The sequence below is a fragment of the Ursus arctos genome, unplaced genomic scaffold, assembly GCF_023065955.2.
Source record: "Ursus arctos isolate Adak ecotype North America unplaced genomic scaffold, UrsArc2.0 scaffold_16, whole genome shotgun sequence".
Taxonomy (NCBI): Eukaryota; Metazoa; Chordata; class Mammalia; order Carnivora; family Ursidae; genus Ursus; species Ursus arctos.
Window position 1 is genome coordinate 7,622,227 of NW_026622830.1, and position 23,161 is coordinate 7,645,387.

The 23,161-nt window shown below is 40.1% G+C and overlaps 1 non-coding gene across 1 annotated transcript; it reads left to right on the forward strand.

Moving 5' to 3' along the window:
- The first annotated feature begins 9,380 nt into the window (after positions 1-9,380).
- Positions 9,381-9,487, forward strand: LOC113258843 (U6 spliceosomal RNA). The gene has a single exon (XR_003317367.2). It is a non-coding gene; the product is annotated as a U6 spliceosomal RNA (small nuclear RNA).
- The last annotated feature ends 13,674 nt before the right edge of the window (positions 9,488-23,161 follow it).

A 23,161-nucleotide genomic window follows, 5' to 3' on the forward strand; every position in this document is an offset into this window, starting at 1 on the left:
GTACCATATGCAGTAAGGTGGATGTTATCTCATATACGAATGTTTTATGCAGAATAGACATGTCTGTTCTACATACATACACATGCATATATACACATACATACATGCATATCTATATACACGTGTCTGAGTACAGTAAGTCATAATACAAAATGTATTTCTCATTATGAATTTGCTTGAAAATCACTAAATTAGTCTTCCAATGATAAGCCCTTTTAGCTTCTAATTCTTCAAAAGCATTTTTTTCTCTAGTCCGCCACCACACTTAGAAAAGTCACTATTGGTATCTTGGGGTGCCTGGGTGGCTCAGTCAATCGGGCATCTGACTTTGGCTCAGGTCATGATCTCAGAGTCCTTGGATCAAGCCCCACTTCGGCCTCCCCACTCAATGGGGAGTCTGCTTCTCACCCTTTCCCTCTGGCCCTTCCCCTAGCTCATGCTCTCGCTCTCAAATAAATAAATCTTTAAAAAAAAAAAAAAAAGTCACCGTTGGTATCCTATCTTGTATTTTGTGTCTTTTGTTACCCAAAATGGTAGAATGAAGTTGAGATTCACAGCCAACTCATATTCATGGAGAAAAGTATGCATCCTCACTCTCTGAAAGTACCTTTCAATATCATGAAACCACAGCAAGATCTATAATTCAAAGCACATGTTCCCGAATCCACCCAAAGGCTTAGAAGTTCTAAGTTTTCTAGAAGAAAGTGTATATATGCACACGCGCTCAGGTGCACGCACACACACACACGCACCACTGAATATTTCTTTTCCCTCAGTCCCTCAGGGGGACTAGTTCACAGCTCAACTGAAAAACAACACGGACCTGCAAGTGCAGGACGCAAGCACTTCTCAGGTGAGGTTTGGGGGTACTCAGCAAGGGATTATAAACACAAGAAGAACGAAATCCTGTGCTTGAAAATCTGTTAGGAATCGGGCTCCTATTTCCAATGAGTCTTAGGTCTCCGTGGTCTTTAAGAGCCAGGCTCTAAAATCTGCTGGATCTTAGTTAATTAATTTTAACTGGGCCTTTAGTAGAGGCCAATATATGATGGAAAGGAAAGAAAATTAGCAGTGGCGAAGAAGGCATTTTCTAGGACCAAACTGCCTGAGTTTAAATTCCAATTCTGACATTTCCCATGAGGGAGAGCTTCTGGAAAAGTACTTGAGCTCACCTGGTCTCAGATCCCTCGTCTGTAAAGGGGACACTACCAGTACCTTGCCAGAAGGACAAAGTATGGGCGTCCAGGGAAAATTATAAGCTTAGCAGCTGGCATGTAGAAAGAGCCAGTGTGTATTTGCTACTGTTGCTACTTCTGTTCTATTTATAATCACCATTATTAACCCTAGTACAGTCTTCCCTGACTCCTCTAATTTGTCACTGCATCTGCATATTTCCATTTTATGCTTCCTTTTCTTCAGTATGTTGGGAGATCTAAGTTCCAGTTCTAGTCAATTCAACACCAGACATATTTGCGGAGGACCTACTATGTGCAAGTCAATACGCTAGAGTATTAGTGATACAGACGTAAGAAAACACGATGCCTATTTTCTTAAAGATTCTAACACTGTATTCTTTAAACACTTCTGGTATGATGGGTGATGGTACAAACCATGTCCACAGTGTCGTCTCTTTCAGAAAGACTGACTTCCAGTAAATACCCCTGTAAGATATTACCCATATAACAATAACGTAATAATATTGATCAATTCAAAAAGTAAACAGTTGCTCAGCTGCATTCTAAGCAAGGCTTTACTCACCACGAAACGGAACACGCTCTGTTATCAAAGCTTATCTTCTCAAAATCATTAAAGCCAAATGAACACTTTTGGGTGCTTTCATCAGATTAAAAAAAATAACACTTGATATTTGAATTAAATTTTAATAAGAAACAGGACATCTGAAGGTGATTTTGCCCATTATTTGATTTCACAGAAATAATTCAAAGTTCATTTCTACAACTAGTTAAATTTTTTTTTCGAGTACTTATTTAAAAATAAAACTTACACAGATATTTTTCAGTGAGTCATTTGAACTGACTGAGGGTTTCAATATCATGGGGTCAATCCACAATGTTGAAAGAATAAAAGTAACTGAAGATGCTAAAACGCATGTAATTAAATATGCCGCTTGCTTCTAGAAGGATCAGAAATCAGTCTGTCGTCAATAATTCTTTCATCAAATTGGAAAAGTCCAACCGGGGGGAAACATGGCATGGTCTGCTCTGATTCAGAACACAGACGCTCACATTTCAAATACTTCACCTCGCTCCGCAATCTGCATGTGGCATAACCGGGCTGGGTGTTCTGGAGAGGGAGAATGGGAAGACCAACATGTTGGAAACCCCAGCTCTATCCCAGACTCAACAGCTATTATCCCACTTTACCCACGAAGCCATCTTTCTGCAAATAAAATGCACAACATGTTTAGCCCACATTTTTACTTAAGATGATCCACTGTTGGGGCACCTGGGTGGCTCAGTCAGTTAAGTGTCTACCTTCAGCTCAGGTCATGGTCCCAGGGTCCTGGGATCAAGCCCCACATCGGGCTCCTTACTCTGCAGGGAGCCCACTTCTCCCTCTCCCTCTGCCCCTCACTTGTGCTCTCTCTTTCACTCTCTCTCTATATCTCAAATAAAAAATATTAAGAAAAAGATGATCCACTGTTTCTGCAGTTCCTACAGTTGGATTTTCTATATTCCTTAGCAAGGCTTGACCCTTCTTGGGAGTAGCCAGTTGCTGAGGGGAGGAAGGGGGCAATCAATTAAGCTAGAAGTGACCACAGTGCAAGGGGCTCAGGCCAACTTGAAAAGCCACCAAGATACAGAAGTGCCCCACCTTCCACACCAGGATTTCCTCCACATGGGAAAGCCCCCAGCTGGAATAGACAAAGAAACCTTTATATTTACAACTAAACCCATTCCCTCTGGATCTCATCCTGCATCCTCCACCCAAACTTCTCCCAAAGTTCCTCCAACACCATTGGAGCCAGAATGCCCATTGCTCTACCCCATTACAGTTTACTTAATTTGCCTGTGGCTTTTCTCCTGACCATCCTGACATGAAGAGATGGGAGAAGAGCATCCCGTAACAGAGACAAACAAGGAACGGGCCACGCAGGCTCAGCTTAACTGGACCTTCTGTTCTGCCTGGTCGAAGTACTCTCTTGTCATTGAGAGACTGTAATGATTTTGCAGTCTCTCCTTTTACATCTTGCGCATTTTTCTCTCAGTGTTTACGTTCTCTTTAATTCCCTTTTATTTCAATCAATTAATATGTAAAAATCCCTAAGCATATTTAATCTCATAATTACAAAATCTCATAATTTATAAGATCTCCTGCCAAACAAGAGCTCTATTGTGAACCCTACATGACAAGAACTGTTTTGAGAGCACCCATGTATTCAAACAATTACTTCTTACAAAACTCACGGGTAGTAACTATCATTACTCTCTCTATATATAGAACTGATAAAGAGGCACAGAGAAGTTAAGTCACTCTCTCGAGGTCTCACAGCTAGTAAGCTCTGGTGCTGGGCTGCAAATGCAGGCATTTTGAATGTAAAATCCACACCCTTAAGTACAATACATCCATTCCATATATTAAATTCCTTAATGCAAATACGCAGGAAAATTCCAAACAGCATTATTCATCAAATAGTAGGGAATCATGTGGAAGGTAAGACTTGGCAGTACATCAGATGAACAAAAATCCAAATTCCTGCCAGGTAATATCCAGACAGGTGGATGAGAGGTTACCATAATCTCCTGAACTAATCACTGCCCCCACTTTCTTACTCCTCCATGGGGAGACCATTTCCCAACCTCTGAAAGGCTTATTCCCAATGGGCCCTGATGAGCAGCCAGAACCCCATCGGACCTCACTCCCCCAGGATCACCAAGGACTCCAGTTAGGCCCTTTAGATTCTCTACCCCCAGAGATTTTGGAACTGGATTTAAAAGACTCATGTGGTGGGGCGCCTGGGTGGCACAGTCGTTAAGCATCTGCCTTCGGCTCAGGGCGTGATCCTGGCGTTCTGGGATTGAGCCCCACATCAGGCTCCTCTGCAAGGAGCCTGCTTCTTCCTCTCCCACTCCCCCTGCTTGTGTTCCCTCTCTCACTGGCTATCTCTCTCTGTCAAATAAATAAATAAAATCTTTAAAAAAATATAAATAAATAAATAAATAAAAGACTCATGTGGGCTCTGAACTTGAAAAGCTATGAACTGGTAGGTTGGGATGGCCTAGCTACAGAGACAGAGAAAAAATTATATCTACACAGACGAGAAGAAATAGATTTCATTTGAGTCATGAAAGATAAAGAGAATAACTTTAGTTTTGAACTTTATAGTTTGTCTCCATTCTCTCAAATCTGCATCTATTTCCTCCCCCTGAGTTCTTAAGACACCCTGACCCTCCCAACATAGTTATACATACACAAACGTGTGCAAATATTTTTTTTTCTAAAACTTACTCAAGTTGCATTTAGGTTTCCGTTACTTGGAACCAAAAATTACTGAAAACAAGAAGCAAAGTTATTATAACAAAAATAGCAATGATGCTAATTGCTCAGTGGGGTCTACTCATCGTAAATAAAAAGCTGCTATTTCTATACTGGTATTTCAGTCAACAAAGATAACACATAAAAATCAAACACCCTATAATTTACTTTGGTACCTAAACTGGCCACATCTCTTAATGACCCTTATTTCATAAAACAGACTTTATTTCATAAAACACATTTCATGTTTTGCTTACATCGGTCCCCAAGGCAGAGGTCTTTGGATAGCTCCTGAGTCACAGATTAGGACTAGGAGGCGACAGCAGATCTAACAGATTACCGGAGAGTCACAGAATGCATAGGTCCAAGACCTACTAAGTCAGCAATCTGCAATCAAGGATCCACGTTGGCCGCAAGAGTCCTATGGCCCAATGCCCTGTGAGCCCCTGTGTGTATCTGGTCCCTAAGATGTTACTCACAGGTCACAAAGGGATGTCTCAGGAGAGATCTGGTTTTCCTAGTGAAAAATGCAAAGTTCTCTTAGCAGCCTGTGCTGCTCCTTCAGTCATTAAATGGTTCAGATCCGTGACGGGGTATGTACATCCGGATTAGATAATGTGCTCATAAAATGTAAGGTGACCACAACTGCTGTGAAGGTAAGGACATAGTTCTCTGGCACCAGACGGATGAGAGATTGATCACACTGCCCCTTGGGAGCTGCAGGAACTTCCCCAAGTCGCTTACCCACTCTGAGCATCAGGCTCATAGCGGGTAAATGAACAGAACAATTCGCCTTTCATAAGGTTGCTGTAAAGAGTTACTGTGATGATGTTCTGTAAGTTCCTGGAGAAGCCCCCCAGCAGAGAGTAAGCGTTCATACATGTGAGTCATCGTCACCATCGGCCCTGTTAGGAAGCCCCCCAGCACACACAACTCTTCACTGTAGCTGTTAGATTCAGGTGGTAAAGAGTGCCCCCCTCCTGCTGTCACTCTACTTGCATCCACTTAACTATATCGCTTGTGATTAATTTAACAGTCATAATCATGCTTTTTTGTGATCTAAACATTTGAGACCAAAGGCTCTCCTTTCTGAGCTCCCTTTTCATACACATCCTATTTCTTACCCCCTCAAATCCCAGATTCCTAGCCATGTGAGTCTCATAAGACCAAGAAATTCTAGACGACTGATGTGGAACTAAATGGGCTTTCTTGTGTCTCCTTTTGAGAATGCCTCTTGCCCTTACAGTTACTGATGGGCCACTGTTTACTTCTTAAGCCAGTGTTTTCTGATTAGGAAAACATGCTGAATTTATGGGGTATAATGTTTGAGACCTGAAAGCAGCAAGCCTAAAACCACTTGGCTTGTCTAAAAGACAATATTGACGCTTGGTTCAGGTTGCCCTTGGGACCTACAAAACTGACCTCAGGGCAGGAACTCCCAGAGCAGAGAAAATACATAATTTTAGAGACTGTATCCTCCAAATGCTGTTGACCGTGTTCAAACTTTACAAAATAGCTTTCCCATTTCCCTGTGTCATTCACTCATGCCTTGTAGTTAATATTTGCAGAGTTTCCACTGATATTCTGAAAACCAGGTGTGAGGTCGTGTGGCAGGTACACAATGACATTTTGCTGCTTTAATCCTCAGCACATTCCCTAATTAATGTGAAATGTTTGGTCTGAGAGAGGACATTTTCTAAAGGAAACCAGCAATAATCATTTCAGAGATCTATCTGAAGCTCATTTGCTTTATCTCTTTTGAATTAACTACTTGCTTTCTCTTCCCATACAGTTTCAAAACACAATTAATTCCTTTCTTGGGGTTGGCACAGTGGAAGACGCATTCTCACTGTGAAAACTCCACTGATGAGAAGCTACATAAATATGAACACCATCTCCATTCCTACCGTTTGGTATTCATCTGCCAGCAACTGTTTAATCACAGGTGGCCTCCTGCGAGGTGAGAAACTCTACAGGGGAACAGATGGACCAATGGGAGCAAGGTAGACCTCCAGTGGAAGAATTCCATATCTGAAAAGCAAATGACCTAGTGACTTAACTTATCGCATCTCTCCTCTCCAATTCTACAAGGACATCAACAGGAAACAACTAAGTTCTCCTTCCGTTCAGAGCAGCTTATGTTTACGCAGAAAATGAACAAATGCAGGGTTACATCCAGGGACCAGAATAGGCGAGGACCCTTACTAAGGTACATCTTTAAAAAATATGAGTAGGTTTGATGTCTCGTTGGATTAAACAGAGGAAATCCAACGTGCCACTTAGAGGATTCCCTGAAAGTCAGAACTTAGGACTGGTGACAAGCTCTAAGAAGAACAGGAGCTGGAAGCGAGGACTAAAGCTTGCCTGGAAATGTTGAAGAGGAATAGAAATTTTATCTCAAACATGGAGAAAAGGCAAAGTGTGTACCAAAGATGATCACCACTAGCTTTATTGCTATTGCTATGGAAACTATGGGCTGAGACTTTCAGGTGGCTTTAGCCATGGACCCCTGATTATTTCATGGTCATTGTCAAGTGTTTGCAGCATAGCAAGCCTGCAATCTTTTCTCCCCTTTATTGTGGATGTCTCAGAAAAGACAGTAAAGTATCCTGGTCAAATCTTGAAAATACGCTGATGATCAACTGGCAAATTCGTGAGTGACATTCACTAGTAGGGGAATCCTTATCTATGAAATGCTTTCAGTAGACTCTACCTCGTCTGTTTAGGGTTGTTAGTGGTAAACAAGTCTGGACTCTATGGATTATGGGACATGGTTCCCTGACAAATGCTGAATGAGCTATGTAGCTATCAGAGTATAAAATGGAGATGTTTGTGTAAGTCACGTACCTGCATATATTTCTTAGACACCTTGTATGTTAAATCTGGCTGGAGCATGCCCAGTGATAGCAAGAAAGGACCTGGGGAGCTACACTGACAGTCCTTGGCTTCTCCTGGCTTCACCTACACTTTACGATCACTTGTATCCTTGAAGTAATCAGGAAAGCTTGATAGCAAGTAAGACCTTAGTTTCTATGCTCACTTAACAATTTAATCAATGCCTCAATATGCAAAACAGTAATGCAGTATTTAATAGTGTAAATATCATTACTGTACTTTAGTTATATTATTTTGCATATAAACTTAGAGTGAAATGCAGATTCAAATTACTAGAGAATTGAATATATACTAAAATACCACTTACTAGAAAGTGCACGCACACACACACACACACACACACTTGTAAATACTTAGGAAATATCAAACTATTATAAGTAGTGGCTATTGTAGATTAAAATTGAGTGGAGGAGATTTAAGAGTCTTTCTCTTCCTTTTTACGTTTTTCAAGTATAATCATGTATTATCAAAATAAAAATCTAATATAGACACATTTAAAGTAAAAGTATTTTATACGCAATACAATGGCTTTGAAGAGCACACCATATTCACATTGGTGATTAGAAAAGGTAGCTCTAGGGGTGTCGCAGTCCGTTAAGCGTTCAACTCTTGATTTCAGGTAGGGTCATGATCTCAGGGTCGTGAAACCAAGCCCCTCGTCAGGCTCTATGCTCAGCATGGAGTCTGCTTGAGATTCTCTCTCCTCCTCTCCCTCCGCCCCTCCCCCTGCTCACTCTCTCTCTAAATAAATGAATGAATTATTTGAAACGCAAAAAGAAAGAAATGGTAGCTCTTGTATCCTATGATTCTCATCATCCAAGTTATTTTTGTTTTTTGCATTGCATACCCTACAGTATCACATCAACCCTGCATTACAAAGATAAGCAGATCCAAATGCTATGCATTTTTCTATTTCCTTTCAAACGTTTTAGTCTTCAGTTGACTCATGCAAAAGCATAAGAATAAGGTAGTAATCATATTTGTTTCAAAGTTGAAAATTAAGAATATCTAATAAATGCTTGATGTTGTAAAAATAAATATAAAGTGAGACCAAGAAATATAGCCCAGCAATTCCATTCTTACATGCATGCCCTGGAGAAGCTCTCACACATTTGCCTAAGGAGATGTGCACAACCACACATTGTGCACCAATCTTTGTACGAATGAAAGATTGTAAACAACTTATATACCCATCAATTGAGAGCAAGATAAATTCATTGGGATATATTCTTATAAGACTATTACTGCACAGTGATTAAATAAATGAAATAGGGATGATTTATCTGCCCGAATAAATCTCAAAAACAAAAAAGTTGAGTGAATAAGGGAAGTGACCAGAGGATGTTGCAGAAAGGTATATTTAGCAAAATATTATTTACCTTGCTTTAAAACAAAAATATGACACTGCATTTTAAATAGTGGCCTGTGGACCATACATTTATGCTAAAATATTAAAATCAGAGATGGAGAAGATACACAGCAACTTCAGAATAGCATTAACTGGGGGTGGGAAAAAGAGACAGATAGGGGAGGAAATGGAAGAGAGTAGAGGCAATTGCATCTGCAGTGTTTTGTTTCTTTAAAAAATTAAACAACTTTTTAAAAGTTAATATTTACTATATCTGGGTAATACACACATAGGTGTTGATTATCCTATTATCTGTACCTTTCTCTATTTTTGAGATATTTCACATCTCAAATGATATAAAAATGACATTTTATATAATATATACCTATGTAAAATACATGTATCTCTAATGATATGTATGTTTATATATTATAAAACTATATTTTTATTTTATATATTTTATATTTTATATATATTTTTTATTTATATAAAACTATAAAAACTATAAAACTATATTGCAAATGTTAATATATTTGTACATATATCATACAGATACTTATGAAAGATACTTTACATATAAAAGACATAAAATACATAATGTATTCAATAAATATATATAATCCAAAACAGGAAAACGACAGTGCTCACTTCAGTAGCACCTCTATTACAAGTGGAACAATACAGAGAAGATTAGTGTGGCCCCTGAGCAGAGATAACACACAAACTCATGAAGCATTCCAAATTTTTTGGTATACCTATGATGAGCACCGAGCAATATATAGAATTGTTGAATCACTATATTACACACCTGAAACTAATATAACACTGTTAATTATACTGGAATTTAAAAAATTTTAAAAGAGAGAGAAAATGACAACAGAGGACATAACAAATGTTACAATCAAATGAGAAACAACAGAAAACACCCCCAAAGTGATATGCTAGCATTCCAATAGATGTGACACATTTCCTTGTTATCGCCTGTCCTTGCAGCACTAGCTAATGATATATACAGTATCCTATAGATATGGCAAGGGCGGGGCTGCAAACTTTCCAAGTTAATGACGCATTCACAAAAAGTTCAGGTAGGTGAATGAGACAACAGGTTAATTCTGAGCTCTGCACAGAAGCAGCTGCAGTAACAAGTAAGACCCGACATTGATCTTGTGCTTCCTATGCACCAGCCTGTGCTAAGTGCCTGACCTATTTAAGTTCATTCACTTCTTACAGAGCTACATGAGTGGGGTATTATTACGGCGCCCATTTCCCACACGAGGAAGTGTTTAACAAAGAACGCATGCAATTCTCCGTATCACACAGCTATAAAGCACCAAAGCAGCATCAGAACCAGGTCCTCTGGCTCTAAAGTTTGGATTCCTAACTAAATGGCAGCTTCACCCACTTTCACCGTTGTTTTCAGACTATCTTATGCAAGTTTTAAAAATAAAATATAGAGGGTGCCCAGCTAGCTCAGTCGGTAGAGCAAATACTCTTACTTCAAGTTGGTAAGTTCCAGCCCCATGATGGGTGTAAGATGGCTCAAAAATAAAATCTTAAAACAAAAAATAAAATACAGCAAGTTTTCACAGTACCCCTTAAGCAACACTGAAGAACGGAAAAATATTACAACTCACAGCAGGAATCTTTGATATCGGGGAGGCGTAAACCTTGAGACCTTCTTGAATCTCGTTTCCAAGCACAGCAATTTGCACAGAGCACACCCCTCCCCCCAAACCTCCAGCAAAGACATGCAGAGCATAAGAGTGTGCCTTGGCTTGAACCTGGCCTGGCCACGTTCCAGAAAGGCAAAGCTGTGGCGCCCTGGGCAACTTTAAGGGGATGACCCGCTAACTCGCAGGTGCTCACCGGGTATTGGGCTCGCTCCTTCTGAACTGCAGGCCTTGGTCCTCCAAGTTCAATTCCAGCCTCCCCAAAGGAGCCCGGGCCGCACCCCAGTCCCGCGCAGTGGCTCGCAGCGCCTCCCAGGCCTGTTCACGTGTCTGGAAAGCGGTGTGCGGAGGGGTCTGGGAGGTCACGCAGGGGCGGTGACCGCCGCTGACCCGTCAGCGCCGGGCATTGGAGGCTCCTGGCCCCGCCCTGTCCGTGGAGCGTTCGCCTGCGGGTTCCCGCCTTTCCAGCCATTTTCAAGGTGCAAATGAGTGAGCACCGCGGTGTGGAGACCCTCTGGACAGTGGGCGTGGCCGGGCCCGGTGGAGGCCTCTATGAACTTTCAGATGCTGGAGGGCGGGGGGGCCGCTGAGATCTGCTCTCCCGCCCGACACAAGCCTCTTCTGCACGTTCCCTGGCAGCGATCCTGGAGTGGCTGGCCCTGTCTTCTGCCTCGCCTTGACAAGACGGGGTGCGCGGCTGGCTTCCGACTTCACCCCACGCCCGCTGTGGGAACCCACATCAGGTTACACCAGGTGGAGCAGATGGCCCGAGGGAGGAAGGACGGCAGGTACTCTCTTAGCAGGTAAGCAGAGCTCCTGTACACCAGGACCGCTGGGACCCCCACTCCCTAAGAGGCTTCGGAGGCTCACCTTCCAATGACTGTTCATCACGACGCTCTCTCCTCTTTAACCAAGCTGGATCGTTGGCCTTCTTGCCGCGTGCCTCAACTTTGATTCTACCCCCCCGCCCCCCGTATTCTCTGTCCCTCTGTGCCGTGACAAACCTCCCGAGGGAAAGAATCTGATGGCACCAGTCGCCACCTCCCCGACGCAGAGCATCCTTCTGAGCAGGACTCTTCCAGCCAGGTGGTCCCTGAGGCTCCTGGCCTCTCTTCTGACTTGGTCACTTCTGGGTTTATGTCGTCTTAGGAGCTTCCGTAACCTCCCTGTGCCTCAGTTTCCGTGTGTGTAAAAGCGTTATCACAGCATATTTTTTCAATGACATAATACATGGGGGGTTGTTCAGGTGGTGTAGGCTGTGTCCTATGCCTAAACCAGGTTGTCCAGGCTTGTCCCAGGTCGTACTATGGCCCCGGCACAGTATTAGTGAAGCCTCTTTCGCTCTCAATACTGGCGCAATTTTGACCATGTGTTATTTGGGCATCTTACCTATGCCCGTGTTATATTTACTTTTGGATCAGACATCAACCTCTGATTCATGTTGAGAGGGCTGGGAAGTTCACATTCCTGAAAGAAAACACCCAAAATAGCAGATTTGGCTATGATCTAGGAACCCTGCCAGGTATTTTGTGCATAAGGACCATGTTAAGTATAACAGATTCTCAACATGTCACAGACTTCTCTCTGTGACACCCATGAGTAGTACAAACCACTGATACCAGTCCTCAAAGAACAAGCATTTTCTATAGAGAAGAACCCAAACTGCATTTATCTCATAGAATATATACGTTAGGACCTTTTTTTTTTTTTAACACCCTTAAACTTTTTTTTGTTAACACCAAAAAATAGATGACCTCTGTTTCTCTTGGTTGATCTGAAAAATTATAAGCCATGCCTGGATTCTCTTGCTTTTCTGATAGATTAGTTCTGGCTCTTCCTAAGGCACAGCTAAGATCCAGATGACCTTTCTCCTAGCCCTGGGCTTCTACAGACCATACATGTAAGAAATCAAAAGCAGAGGAGAAAATGTAACTCGACAGTCTCTCCATGCAGAATGTCGAGAGGTACTCGGAGCTGCTCTTCAACTGTTAAAGGCTTCAGGATTCCAAATGGCCAGATCAGTGCAAGGCAGTCTCACGCAGTACTTAACTTGCCATGGTCCTTTGGGTCCAACGAAGTTTCCAGAGAAAGATCAACAAAGTCAGTGCCTTCACGCCAAGATTCAAGAGACCAGAGTGAACATAACCATCTGTACTTCTTTATTGAACTGGGGAGAGTGGCAGAAGGAGAGACTGTCAGCTACATCTGTTGTCTAGAATTTATTAAGCTCACGTACACATATAGAGAGTCTTGAAGTTAATTTTTTTCTTGTGACTGACACATGCTATAATGATATCCTACACTTACTAACACAATAGCAATGTTCACATACACTAGGAATGAATTTCACATACCAGACAAATTTCTAAGAGCGGGGGGGGGGGGGGGGGCAGGGATTAGACAACTCCTGGAAGCAAGTATTCAGCAGCTAAAAGAGCTGCTAAAATAATTGAAATAGGGTATTTTTATGTGTTTCGAAAGAAGTATTGAAAACACTATGCATTATTTATTTTTTAAATGGTGTATTTTTTATTGTGTCAGCTAAAAAAATTCCCTTCATACTGCTGATAATACAACAAGCACTACAACAGAAATGGTCCTTCACGGAATCGATGATATAAGGAACAGAGAAATCTGATTATGGTGTCCAGCTTTCAAATTTTCACCTAAAGATTGCAGTCCGTGTACATTTGCATGATCTAAGTTCAAGTGAACAGAAAGCGAATAAGAAAAATTGCAAAAACTGGCTTTCAACCATTTGTTTTGACTTTGAGATGCAGCCCTCCTCTGTGTTCATTCAATAGGCCTTGAAGAATTCAATCTCATAATATCCTTCAGAGGGAAACTGAAGAGGATGACAAAATCTTAATATGGAAGTCAAGATGCTTAAAGAGGTGATGATTGCTGCACTGTGTAAGGTATTAAATTCCTGAAAGAAAACACCCAAAATAGCAGTGGCTTAACCACTTGCTTATTTATTTCTCTCCTTGTGTGTCCAAATCTCCTCCTCTTAAAATAAGGGTACCAGTCAGATTGGATTACGACCCACCTAATGATCTACTTTAAACTTAGTCCCTGTTTCAAATACAGTCACATTCTGATGTGCTGGAAGTTAGGGCTATAACATCTGAATTTGCGAGTGCAGGAGAGAGACACAATTCAGCCCATAATGGGTAGGTACAATATAAACACCACACATGTGTCATTGGCCTCCCGTTCTTCAGCAAAAGAATGGATTCTCATTTGGAATCCACTTTCTCTCCTCTGGGCCTACCTGGATTGAGGAGAGGTCCAACACTAGCTTCAGTACACCATGTTCTCCAGGCCACAGTAATGGGTTCAGGCATGAATTCAATCAGAGTGGGTTTCAGGAATTCTGTAGGAACGAGTGGGGGCTTGCTGTTTCTGGGTAGACTTTAATCTATGAAGTTGCATAGCAGCCAACTTGCCTTCACTGAGGGAGAGCCTGGAATGGGGTGGGGGGGGCATGGTACACCATATGGACATTGACCATAATTTCAGTCCTACTCAATGAAGCAATGAGAGATCAAGAGAAAGTGCTATTGACATCATGTGAATCCTGAATCCGGCCAAATGCCTAGAAGCAACATGACCCTCAACTTTTCAGCTTTGTTTTCTAAAGTGAATATGAGTTGGGGTTTTTTTTTTGTTTTTTTTTGTTTTTGTTTGTTTGTTTGTTTTTTCTTTTTCTCTTGGAACTGAAAAAGTCCTAACCAATCTAATAGGTTACCTTACGTTATGGAGATGTTAAACTTTGAGTGGTTGCACTGGCATTCCCTTTCTTAGAAATAAGAGGAAAAAATTTATGACATGTTCATGTCATAGAAGAAGTTTAGGCAGTAGAAATGCTGCTAAAGTTCATTGAAAAATCACCCTGAGTTCTTTGAAGTCATGCCAGATCAAAATCCCCATCTTTCTAGTAAGTAGTAAGCATCTCACTTACCAGACTTGAACACATCCATGTCTCATGATATTGAGACATTCTGAGGACGATTTTTGCCCACCCTCCCCACCACAAATGGTCAATGATTCCATGATTCTCCCTTGAGTGTTTATAATAAGCTACAGTTCTCTACAAAGCATAGCATCATGTTATGCTCTCATCCAAGGTCAACATTTTGGGCAAAAGGCTTCAAACAGATTGAAGCTACCCTTCCAGCAATTTCAGAATCAAGGGTACCTGCCTTACAAATGAATATGCAATATTGTGCACACATATCTAGCCTGTTGCTTTGGAAACTTAATGAAGATTAATGTCATTGTTAGCAACTCCATGTTGCACTCAGCTGGCAAGACAAGCCATTCTTGTATAAGCCAAGCCCTGAGAGTACATCATGGGAGGATGTTCATTTATGATGCACTTCAACCCAGCCAGAATGCTACCTTGGCATTGCCAGTCTCTAGGAGAAGGATACCCCAAAGCAGTTGGCCTCTACAGACTTAAAAAATAAAATAAAATAAAATAAAAAATGAAATCCTAAAGTCTCTGCATAATATATGTGTGGGAGAGAGAAAACACACCCATTAAACTACAGCCTTTCAGAGCATGATGTCACAAGTCAGATCCTATTAAAGGAAGCAGAAGATAAATGGTTGCTCCAGGCAGCTGGAAGGAGTCAAAAAGAAAATACATTGTAAATCTTTCTACTGCGTGCCTAAATTGTAAAAGATGATTTTCAGCATCACACAGACTTCTTCCAATGAATAACTTCTTCCCAAGGAAGAAATTCCAAATAGTCAGTACATATAATATATGGAGAGTCTGATTGGCGGAGGGAGACTTGTGTGTGATACAGTTTATTGCCCCAAATCAAAACCTGACTGAATTTTGAGGAAGAAGAAGATGATATCCAGGGAAGAAGCAGGGAAGTATTAGAATCCACACAGGGTGAAGTGGATGGATTAGAGCATCCAGAGTGACTTGATTCACATAGACACCCCAGCTGAACAAATCATTTTCTTTAAGGGTGGGGATGCACTTGTGATATTTCCCCCCAACCAGACTATGTGTATGATTACCCCATCTCTCCACTTCATGCAGTCACCTCTGTGAACCCAGAGCATTGGTTTCATTATCTGCAAATGATGTTAATGGCATTTGCTTTGGGAAAGCTTTAAACATTAAAATTAAGAATGACATTGGCCTTCCCTCCAGCACAATTTTGTAGGCACACATGGAGACAAGGTATGCACCCTACACCACTAGTGTGTTGCCAGGGAGAAAAGGAGGTCCTCCAGTAGCCCAATATATGGAGGAGGGAAGCACTCTTTGCAATAGGACCAAGAACCAAAACTCAAAGCTACTGTAGAATTTCAAACTATTGCTAAATGTTTCTCATATATTATACACACAGACATCTGCACGCATCTGGGCAGACAGCCACAGCATATGTCTTTAATTCCATGAGTGCACCACAATGATATACGCCACAGAGTGGCTTAGGTGAACGCGAAGTGAAGGGAACACAAAAAGAGTGGGGAGAGAAAGAAAAGAAACATAAAAGAACAAAATGAAAAGGAAGTATGTGGAGAACAGAAGTACTGAAAAAAAGATACGGATGGAAAATGGCAGCATTGTCAGTTTGCTTTATTAAGCGTTGTTTGGCATGCTTCCAGATTAGAGACCCATCTTCTACTGAGTTGAAATTAATGAATGACTGCCATATTGAATCACAGAGGTATGGGATATTGGACAGAAAGTTAGTTTGAATTTAGAGTGGGAATTTAATGTTCCAATTTGTCATTCTAAGATAACAGAATTACCCTCATCCCCTAGATCTATTGATTGACCTTAACATCTTTTGGGAGGAGCAATTCTGCATTATAGATTTTCATATAGCATTGATTATAACATTCTAGATATCCACCTTTAGATTTTAGAATGGCTGTTACAAGATAAGATTCAGAGGGACTATTTTGCAAAACTCCCAAAGTTTAACCTACCAAGTCTAGAGGCATCTTTTAAAAATAATATTAAAACGTTGACAAACTATAAGGATTTACTGTATAATATTGGATAAAAGAGGGACATGTGGACAGACTTCAAAAAACAAAAGAGCTATGAGAATAGAATCAAACCCCAAATTTGGGAAATCATCTACAGACTCACGTGGGAAGGAACTGTACAAATCATCTCACCTGGGCATGACAGATATTCTTCAATTTCTATGTCAAATCTAATTCCAAGTCACTATCTGTGTTAAGAGGGACTCGGAGGCTAAATGGGAAATCAGCTGGCTTTCCTTTATTCTCACCACTTCTGACAACAAATGTGTGGGTTTTTCTCACACTGACCAATTTTTTAACACCAGCTGGATGTTCTACAGTTCAATTCAATTCCAACATTATCTACCTGGAGTTAGCATCAGATCTCACAATTTAAGGACGTAATGGCAAAAGATTGCCTCTATTTCAGATGTTAATCACAAGTTGGAGCCTCCCATACTTGACAAACTAGCTATAAATTGGAAGTTCCCAGGATCCCCTCCTCAGGTTACCATAATGGTAGACTATATTTACCAGCTATTATATAACACAAGAAATCCTGAAGACTACAGATGAATAGACAAAGAGGTATATAGGGCGAGGTCCAGAAGGGTGCCCAGCTTGACAGCTTCTGCCCCTGTGGAGTTGGGGTGCATCACCTTCCCAGCACATGGATATGTTCGCCGACCTGGAAACTCTCTAAACTCTACATTTCAGCGATTTTCATGGAGGCATGATTGATTATTATCTCAGTCTCTAGCCCCTCGTCCCTCTCTGGAGGATGGAGGGGGAGAGAGGCTGAAAGTTCCAAGCTTCTCTCTCTCTTTTTTTAAAGATTTTATTTATTTATTTGACAGAGAGACAGCCAGCGAGAGAGGGAACACAAGTAGAGGGAGTGGGAGAGGAAGAAGCAGGCTCCCAGCAGAGCAGGGAGCCCAATGTGGTGCTTGATCCCAGGACTCTGGGATGATGCCCTGAGATGAAGGCAGGCGCTTAATGACTGAGCCTCCCAGGTGCCCCTGAAAGTTCCAAGCTTTTAATCATGCTTGTTCTTTTTGATGAACAGCTCCATCCTGAAACTATCCAGAAGTCACCTAATTAAAACAAAAGACACTCCTGTCACCCAGGAGATCACAAGAGTTTTAGGAGCTCTGTCTCAGAAACCCTGGTCAAAGACCAAATAATGAAACAAAAGAAGCTCCTAGCACCTCTATCACTCAGATGATAAGGATTTTAGGAACCTGTGTCAGGGAACTGGGGACAGAGACTATATATATATATATATATATATATATATATATATATATATAGTCATGAATATAGAGAAGTGACATCTCCACCTCATCCCCAATTATGCAGGTACTTCTGTTAGAGTTAAAGAAACTGAAGCCCTTATCTTTAGAAATGTTAAATAGTTTGCATAACACTTCAAAGTGAATTCCTAGAAACTCTCTCAAGATCCTGAGCTTTGTGATATTCTTACCATCATCAGTATAGCATTTGTTGTCAAGTTACGTTGATGGTCTGGCACATTTAATATAGAGTTGGATCAAAAATGTAATCAGCGCAACACTTACGACCGCAGGTGGCCCATTATGAGCAACCAAGTTATGAAAATTTAACCCAGCCAAGCCGTCCAAAACATGACCTCACTAGACAAAATGGCTACCAAGAGCATTTCCAAGTTATCATCTTGATGAGAAAAATTCCCAAACTACAAATCAACTCAATTCTTCCTTTACTTTGTGGTTTCCTAAATTATAGTACAAGGAACTAGAAAGAGAAAAGGAGACATACCACACATCTTCAGGCAGAAATGTCAACCTGTTGGCTAATTGTGAGTTTGTGATTAACCAAAACCTCCTCAACATTTTTCAAAAACTAACACACACACATACAAAGAGACAACAAAGGCAGTTGTGCTAAGAACGTGGCCATCTATACATGTTAGTAAAGGGGTTTTTTTAACCTAATTGACCTTTCCCTTTTATGCCTGTTCCATGTTGTCATTTGGGTTGGATCTATCATTTTATAATCTGAGGTATTTTTCAATGTGATTCCATTGAAAGCCCTTGCTAAACTTAGGTCATTTAAAATTTTGAGAAGCATGGCTTTAGAATTCAAGATGACACTCAGGTAAAAAGGCAATTTGGAATGCTGATCTGGCATTTAAGCATCTAATTCAGCATGTAGTATCATAAGAGTCTAGAAGTTCTCTCATGCCATCAACCCAATGTGGACTCATCAATTAATACACATTGGCCATTGTTGAGATTATCACATCCCATGTAATTGTGCTGTTATTTAGCTGATTTCTTCCTTCTGTGCAGTAGTATATGTTAAAAAAATTTTGCCAAATATTTCCTGCAATCTCAATATATTTTCTGTCTATGCCACTCATCTCTTTTAATAATTTGATTTACCATTTTTTTAAGTTTGACATTTATTTTTGTTAACTCACACTAGGGAGTAATCAATTCTTAGTGTGCCTGCTTGTTAAATAATGCATTCCAATATTTTCCAGTGATTGATCTCAAACATTCTGGTGTATGGTTCCCAGAAGTGACAATTTACCACCTTTTAGAAAATTACTATATGTCTGTCTCCAAATTTGATCCTTCACTCAGCCAATACCATCTGTTATGGATGGATGGCAGAGTGATTCCTTAGCCACGTGTCCAAGCTTGTTCTCCAACTTAATTAATAGTAGAGAATGTCATCTCACATTGAAAGTGACTAAGTGATCTCTTCTTTGGGGGTCAGGAAATTATGGCTCACAGTCCAACTCTGGCCCAACACATATTTTTATTTTTTTAAGATTTTTTATTTATTTATTTGTCAGAGAGAGAGAGAGCGAAAGCAAAAGCAGGGGGAGGAGCAGAGGGAGTAGCAGGCTTCCTACTGAGCAAGGAGCCCGACACAAGACTCAATCCCAGGACCCTGGGATCATGACCTGAGCTGAAGACAGACGTTTAACCAACTGAGCCACCCAGGCGTCCCCCAACACATTTTTATAGTGCTCAACAACTAAATATTTTTTACAAAATATTTCTAAAACGTTGAAAAAATTAAGAGTAGAATGACATTGCATGACATGTGAAAATTACATGAAATTCAAAGTTCAGTTTCCCTAAATTAAGTTCTACTAGAACACAGACACACTTGTTTATATAGCATATAAGCAGCCTTTGTACTGTGACAACAGAGTTAAGTAGTTGCCAGAGACAAGGCTCCCAAAGCTAAAACTATTTAAAGATTCTAGGCCTTTCCAGAAAAACTTTGCCAACCCCTGACTTATTTTAATGTTGGAATATGTCTTTAATCCTCCCCTTAATGATGCTTGCTTGACACTTTTAGATCGAAAGTCAGATTTCTTGGTAAAGAAGATGGAGACAAAATGAATGAATGGCTGTGCCATCATTTCACTTCCCACTAAGCCCCAAGCAGATGTGCCAATTCCAATTTGTCTTCATGCCTGACACATCACTATGAAGCATTTTCCCCTTTAGATAATATTTCCACAAGGTTTAATGCATCACAACCTTTCGTCTTCCTCAACCTCTTCCCATAGATCTGTGACTACATCCCCCCTCTGCTCATGTTCCTGAACACTTCAGAAATCGACCTGCCCACACACGTTGGTTTCTCCAGATCTTTCTTTCCCATATGACCAGATAATCACATATTAACTCTAAATAACTGGTTATCTTCTTTTAGTAACAGTATGTTTTAGAATATCTTTTTGAGTGATTTTCTGATTTCTACTCTTTTTAAATCTGATTTTGTACAGTCAGGTATGGGGATTGAACTTATGTGACACCAGCCCTCCACTCTGTAATTCTTCATACATCCCAGACATTGCTAAAAGTTGAACGTGGTATTCACTTAGCCCCCAGCCCCAATGTGGTCTTAGACCTCTGATTGAGTAGGAGATTAAGAGACCAGTCAGAGTCTGGAAGCCCTGAGTTAATCTCACAGTCTGAAAAGCAGAAATCCCTCATTCAAAACTAGAATTTAGTCCTTTCCTTCTGTGAAGGGACTGATAGTATTTATTGAAAGTTGCAAAGTTTTTGAATTACATGTCTGGTTCACTAAAGTTCTATATCCTCAAGATATTAAAAAAAAAAAATACAAGGAAAATGCCTGCTCAGGATTTGCTAAAGTAGAAATTTTAAAAACCAAGATGTATTTGTTAGGAATATAATCTTTATCTCTCAGTGTAAGAACATGAGAAAATGCATTCTGATAAGAGACTTCTTCCAGATTGCATACATATTTTTTTTTCTAGTGAAGAAGAAAGACAGCATTTGATGAGAAACTGATCCAGATTCACAAGTTATCCCTGAGAAAAAGAGTCACTTAGCTGACCATCTGAGGGATGTGTAATCTGTCTTGTACAATATTCTGGGGGGAAAAATGAACGATAAAGCTTCCTTTTGCTATTTTAAAAATTTATCTATTATAAGTAGATGTGCGATACATTCACTAACAGGTATACAGAACGAAAATCTCATCTATTAGTTGAACATATCCAATTACTGATCTTTGACAAACTGTAATTTCATGCTTAAACCTAATGTTTTAGAATGATCCAAATATGAGAATGATCCAATATATACAATCAAACCTAAAATCATTATGAACGGAGCTTGAAGTGAAAAATCCTGATGACAACATATATAGATTTTTTTACCCAAGGATAACTTTAGAAGCTCTGCTTGCTATCAGTTTCTTTATTTATTGGTATTAAACAGACCCCTATCCGTTCAGTTATTCCATTTAATAGTTTTTAAAAATTAGAAAGATTTAAGTTTATTTGGAAGTGCCTGTTTAGATTTTTTGAAACATATCCTAAAAAAAGAGATAACAGGACTTCAGGTAAAGATGTATTCTAATGACGAGCACCAATCGTCCACCAACATCTCCACAGAAATAGCCCATGAAACGAAAGGCAGCTTCAGAATTGGAAATGAAGATTTGTCATCCAAATACCCAGGATCTCCAGAAATTACTGTAAGAGAGTACATGGAGTTTCTGTAGTTTTACAGAAGCCTCCGAAAACCATTCTCCTTCTGTAAAAGGGTATATTGCCTGGGATACACTAGGAGGTGATCCTGGAAAAACCCTACTAACATGAATTCACAGGATGTGCACGCTGAACTTCACGACTTAAATATATGTGCTGGATGGAAGATGAGAGGAGAGAGTGGGAGAGGGAGAAAGAGAGTAAGGTAAGAAGAGAGAATGGGAAGGAAAGAAGTCAAGGGTTAGATGAATTATAACATCAGAAGGAACTGAAATCAAGAAGTAAAATAATGTAAGATGGCCACATTAAACACTACAAAAGATTACTGAGAGAAATCAAAGAACAACTAGATAAATGGGTATATATACTACTATTATGGGTTGAATCACTCAATAGTATTACAACAACCCCAATTAAATTCTATTGGTTTTTGGTTTTGTGAGGTTTTTTTAAATTGAGCTGAGTCTAAAATTTATATGGAAATTCAAAAAACTTAGAATATCCAAAGAAGTCTTGAAAATTAACAAAGTTAGAGAACTTTTGTTACTTGATTTCAAAGCTTACTACAAAGCTGAAGGACCCAAGACAGCACCATACTGTCAAACTTGATTATGATTCACTTGGTCAGTGAGCCATCTACCCATCCATTCATCATTTATTATAATGCAAAGCAAAGAAGAATTATATCATGATCTAATTGTCAAAGAGTTCTCAGTTTAGTTGATGCTTTAAACATGGACAACATAATTAAAATACAAATATATAAACATATATAAGTAAATTTAAGTACATAGTATTGTTGGAATGTAGAGGAAATAGTAGAAATGCCTTAAATTGTGTCTAGGAAACTGACAAGGCGTGTAAAATGTGGATAATGGAGAGAAGGTACTTCTGGAAGAGGAATTAGCATGGGCAAAATGACAGACGCTTGAGATGGCCTGTGTTGATGGAGCAATGAGGAGTTTGAAGAACGATTCCGTAGACACAAACGAGACAAGGCTAGTAGTAGGCTGGGGCCAAGACACACAAAGTTGTATAGGTCCTCAAAGAAACTTGATGCAACAGAGAACCAGCGTTTAGTTTTTTTGTTTGCTTGTTTTTGTTTTAGAAGCAGACGACATAATGCAGTTGGTTTTGTACAGAGATAACTTGATAAGATGAAGCAGCAAATTTGCATGGAATGGTTAGAAGCAGGAAACCAGTTACTCCGTTTAATATGTAGAAATATCCCCCAGATATATTTTCTCACTGGAACACTGGCAAGACAACTGATAACCACTTAGAACTTGGGAAGAATTTTATTTCCCTAAAATGGATTAATGTACATTGACATCAGTAAGTAGAATATTGAATGATTGATTATAAATTATTCCATCATTGTGCAGCCATCGGAAGGCATTTCTGAAGCATATTCCCATTTGGGGGCTCATAACAAATTAGTAGTGTGGCAGCATGCTGTGGTAGCCACTTCTTTCCTCAAGCTCCAGCGAAATCCATGTGATCAACATGTGCTTACTCTACCATTGATGCTTAGAGACCAATACCAGGGAAGAAATACAATATGCATGTAATTTCAAGTTAATTCAATTAACATTTTTCATTTGCCTTCTGGACCCAGATTCCTTTTTTGCGATATGAAAGCTTACATAAATAAGCGATGAAAACATCAACTGTGACTTGGCTCTATCACTGCCCCTGTAGACAGTAGGGCAAGGAATT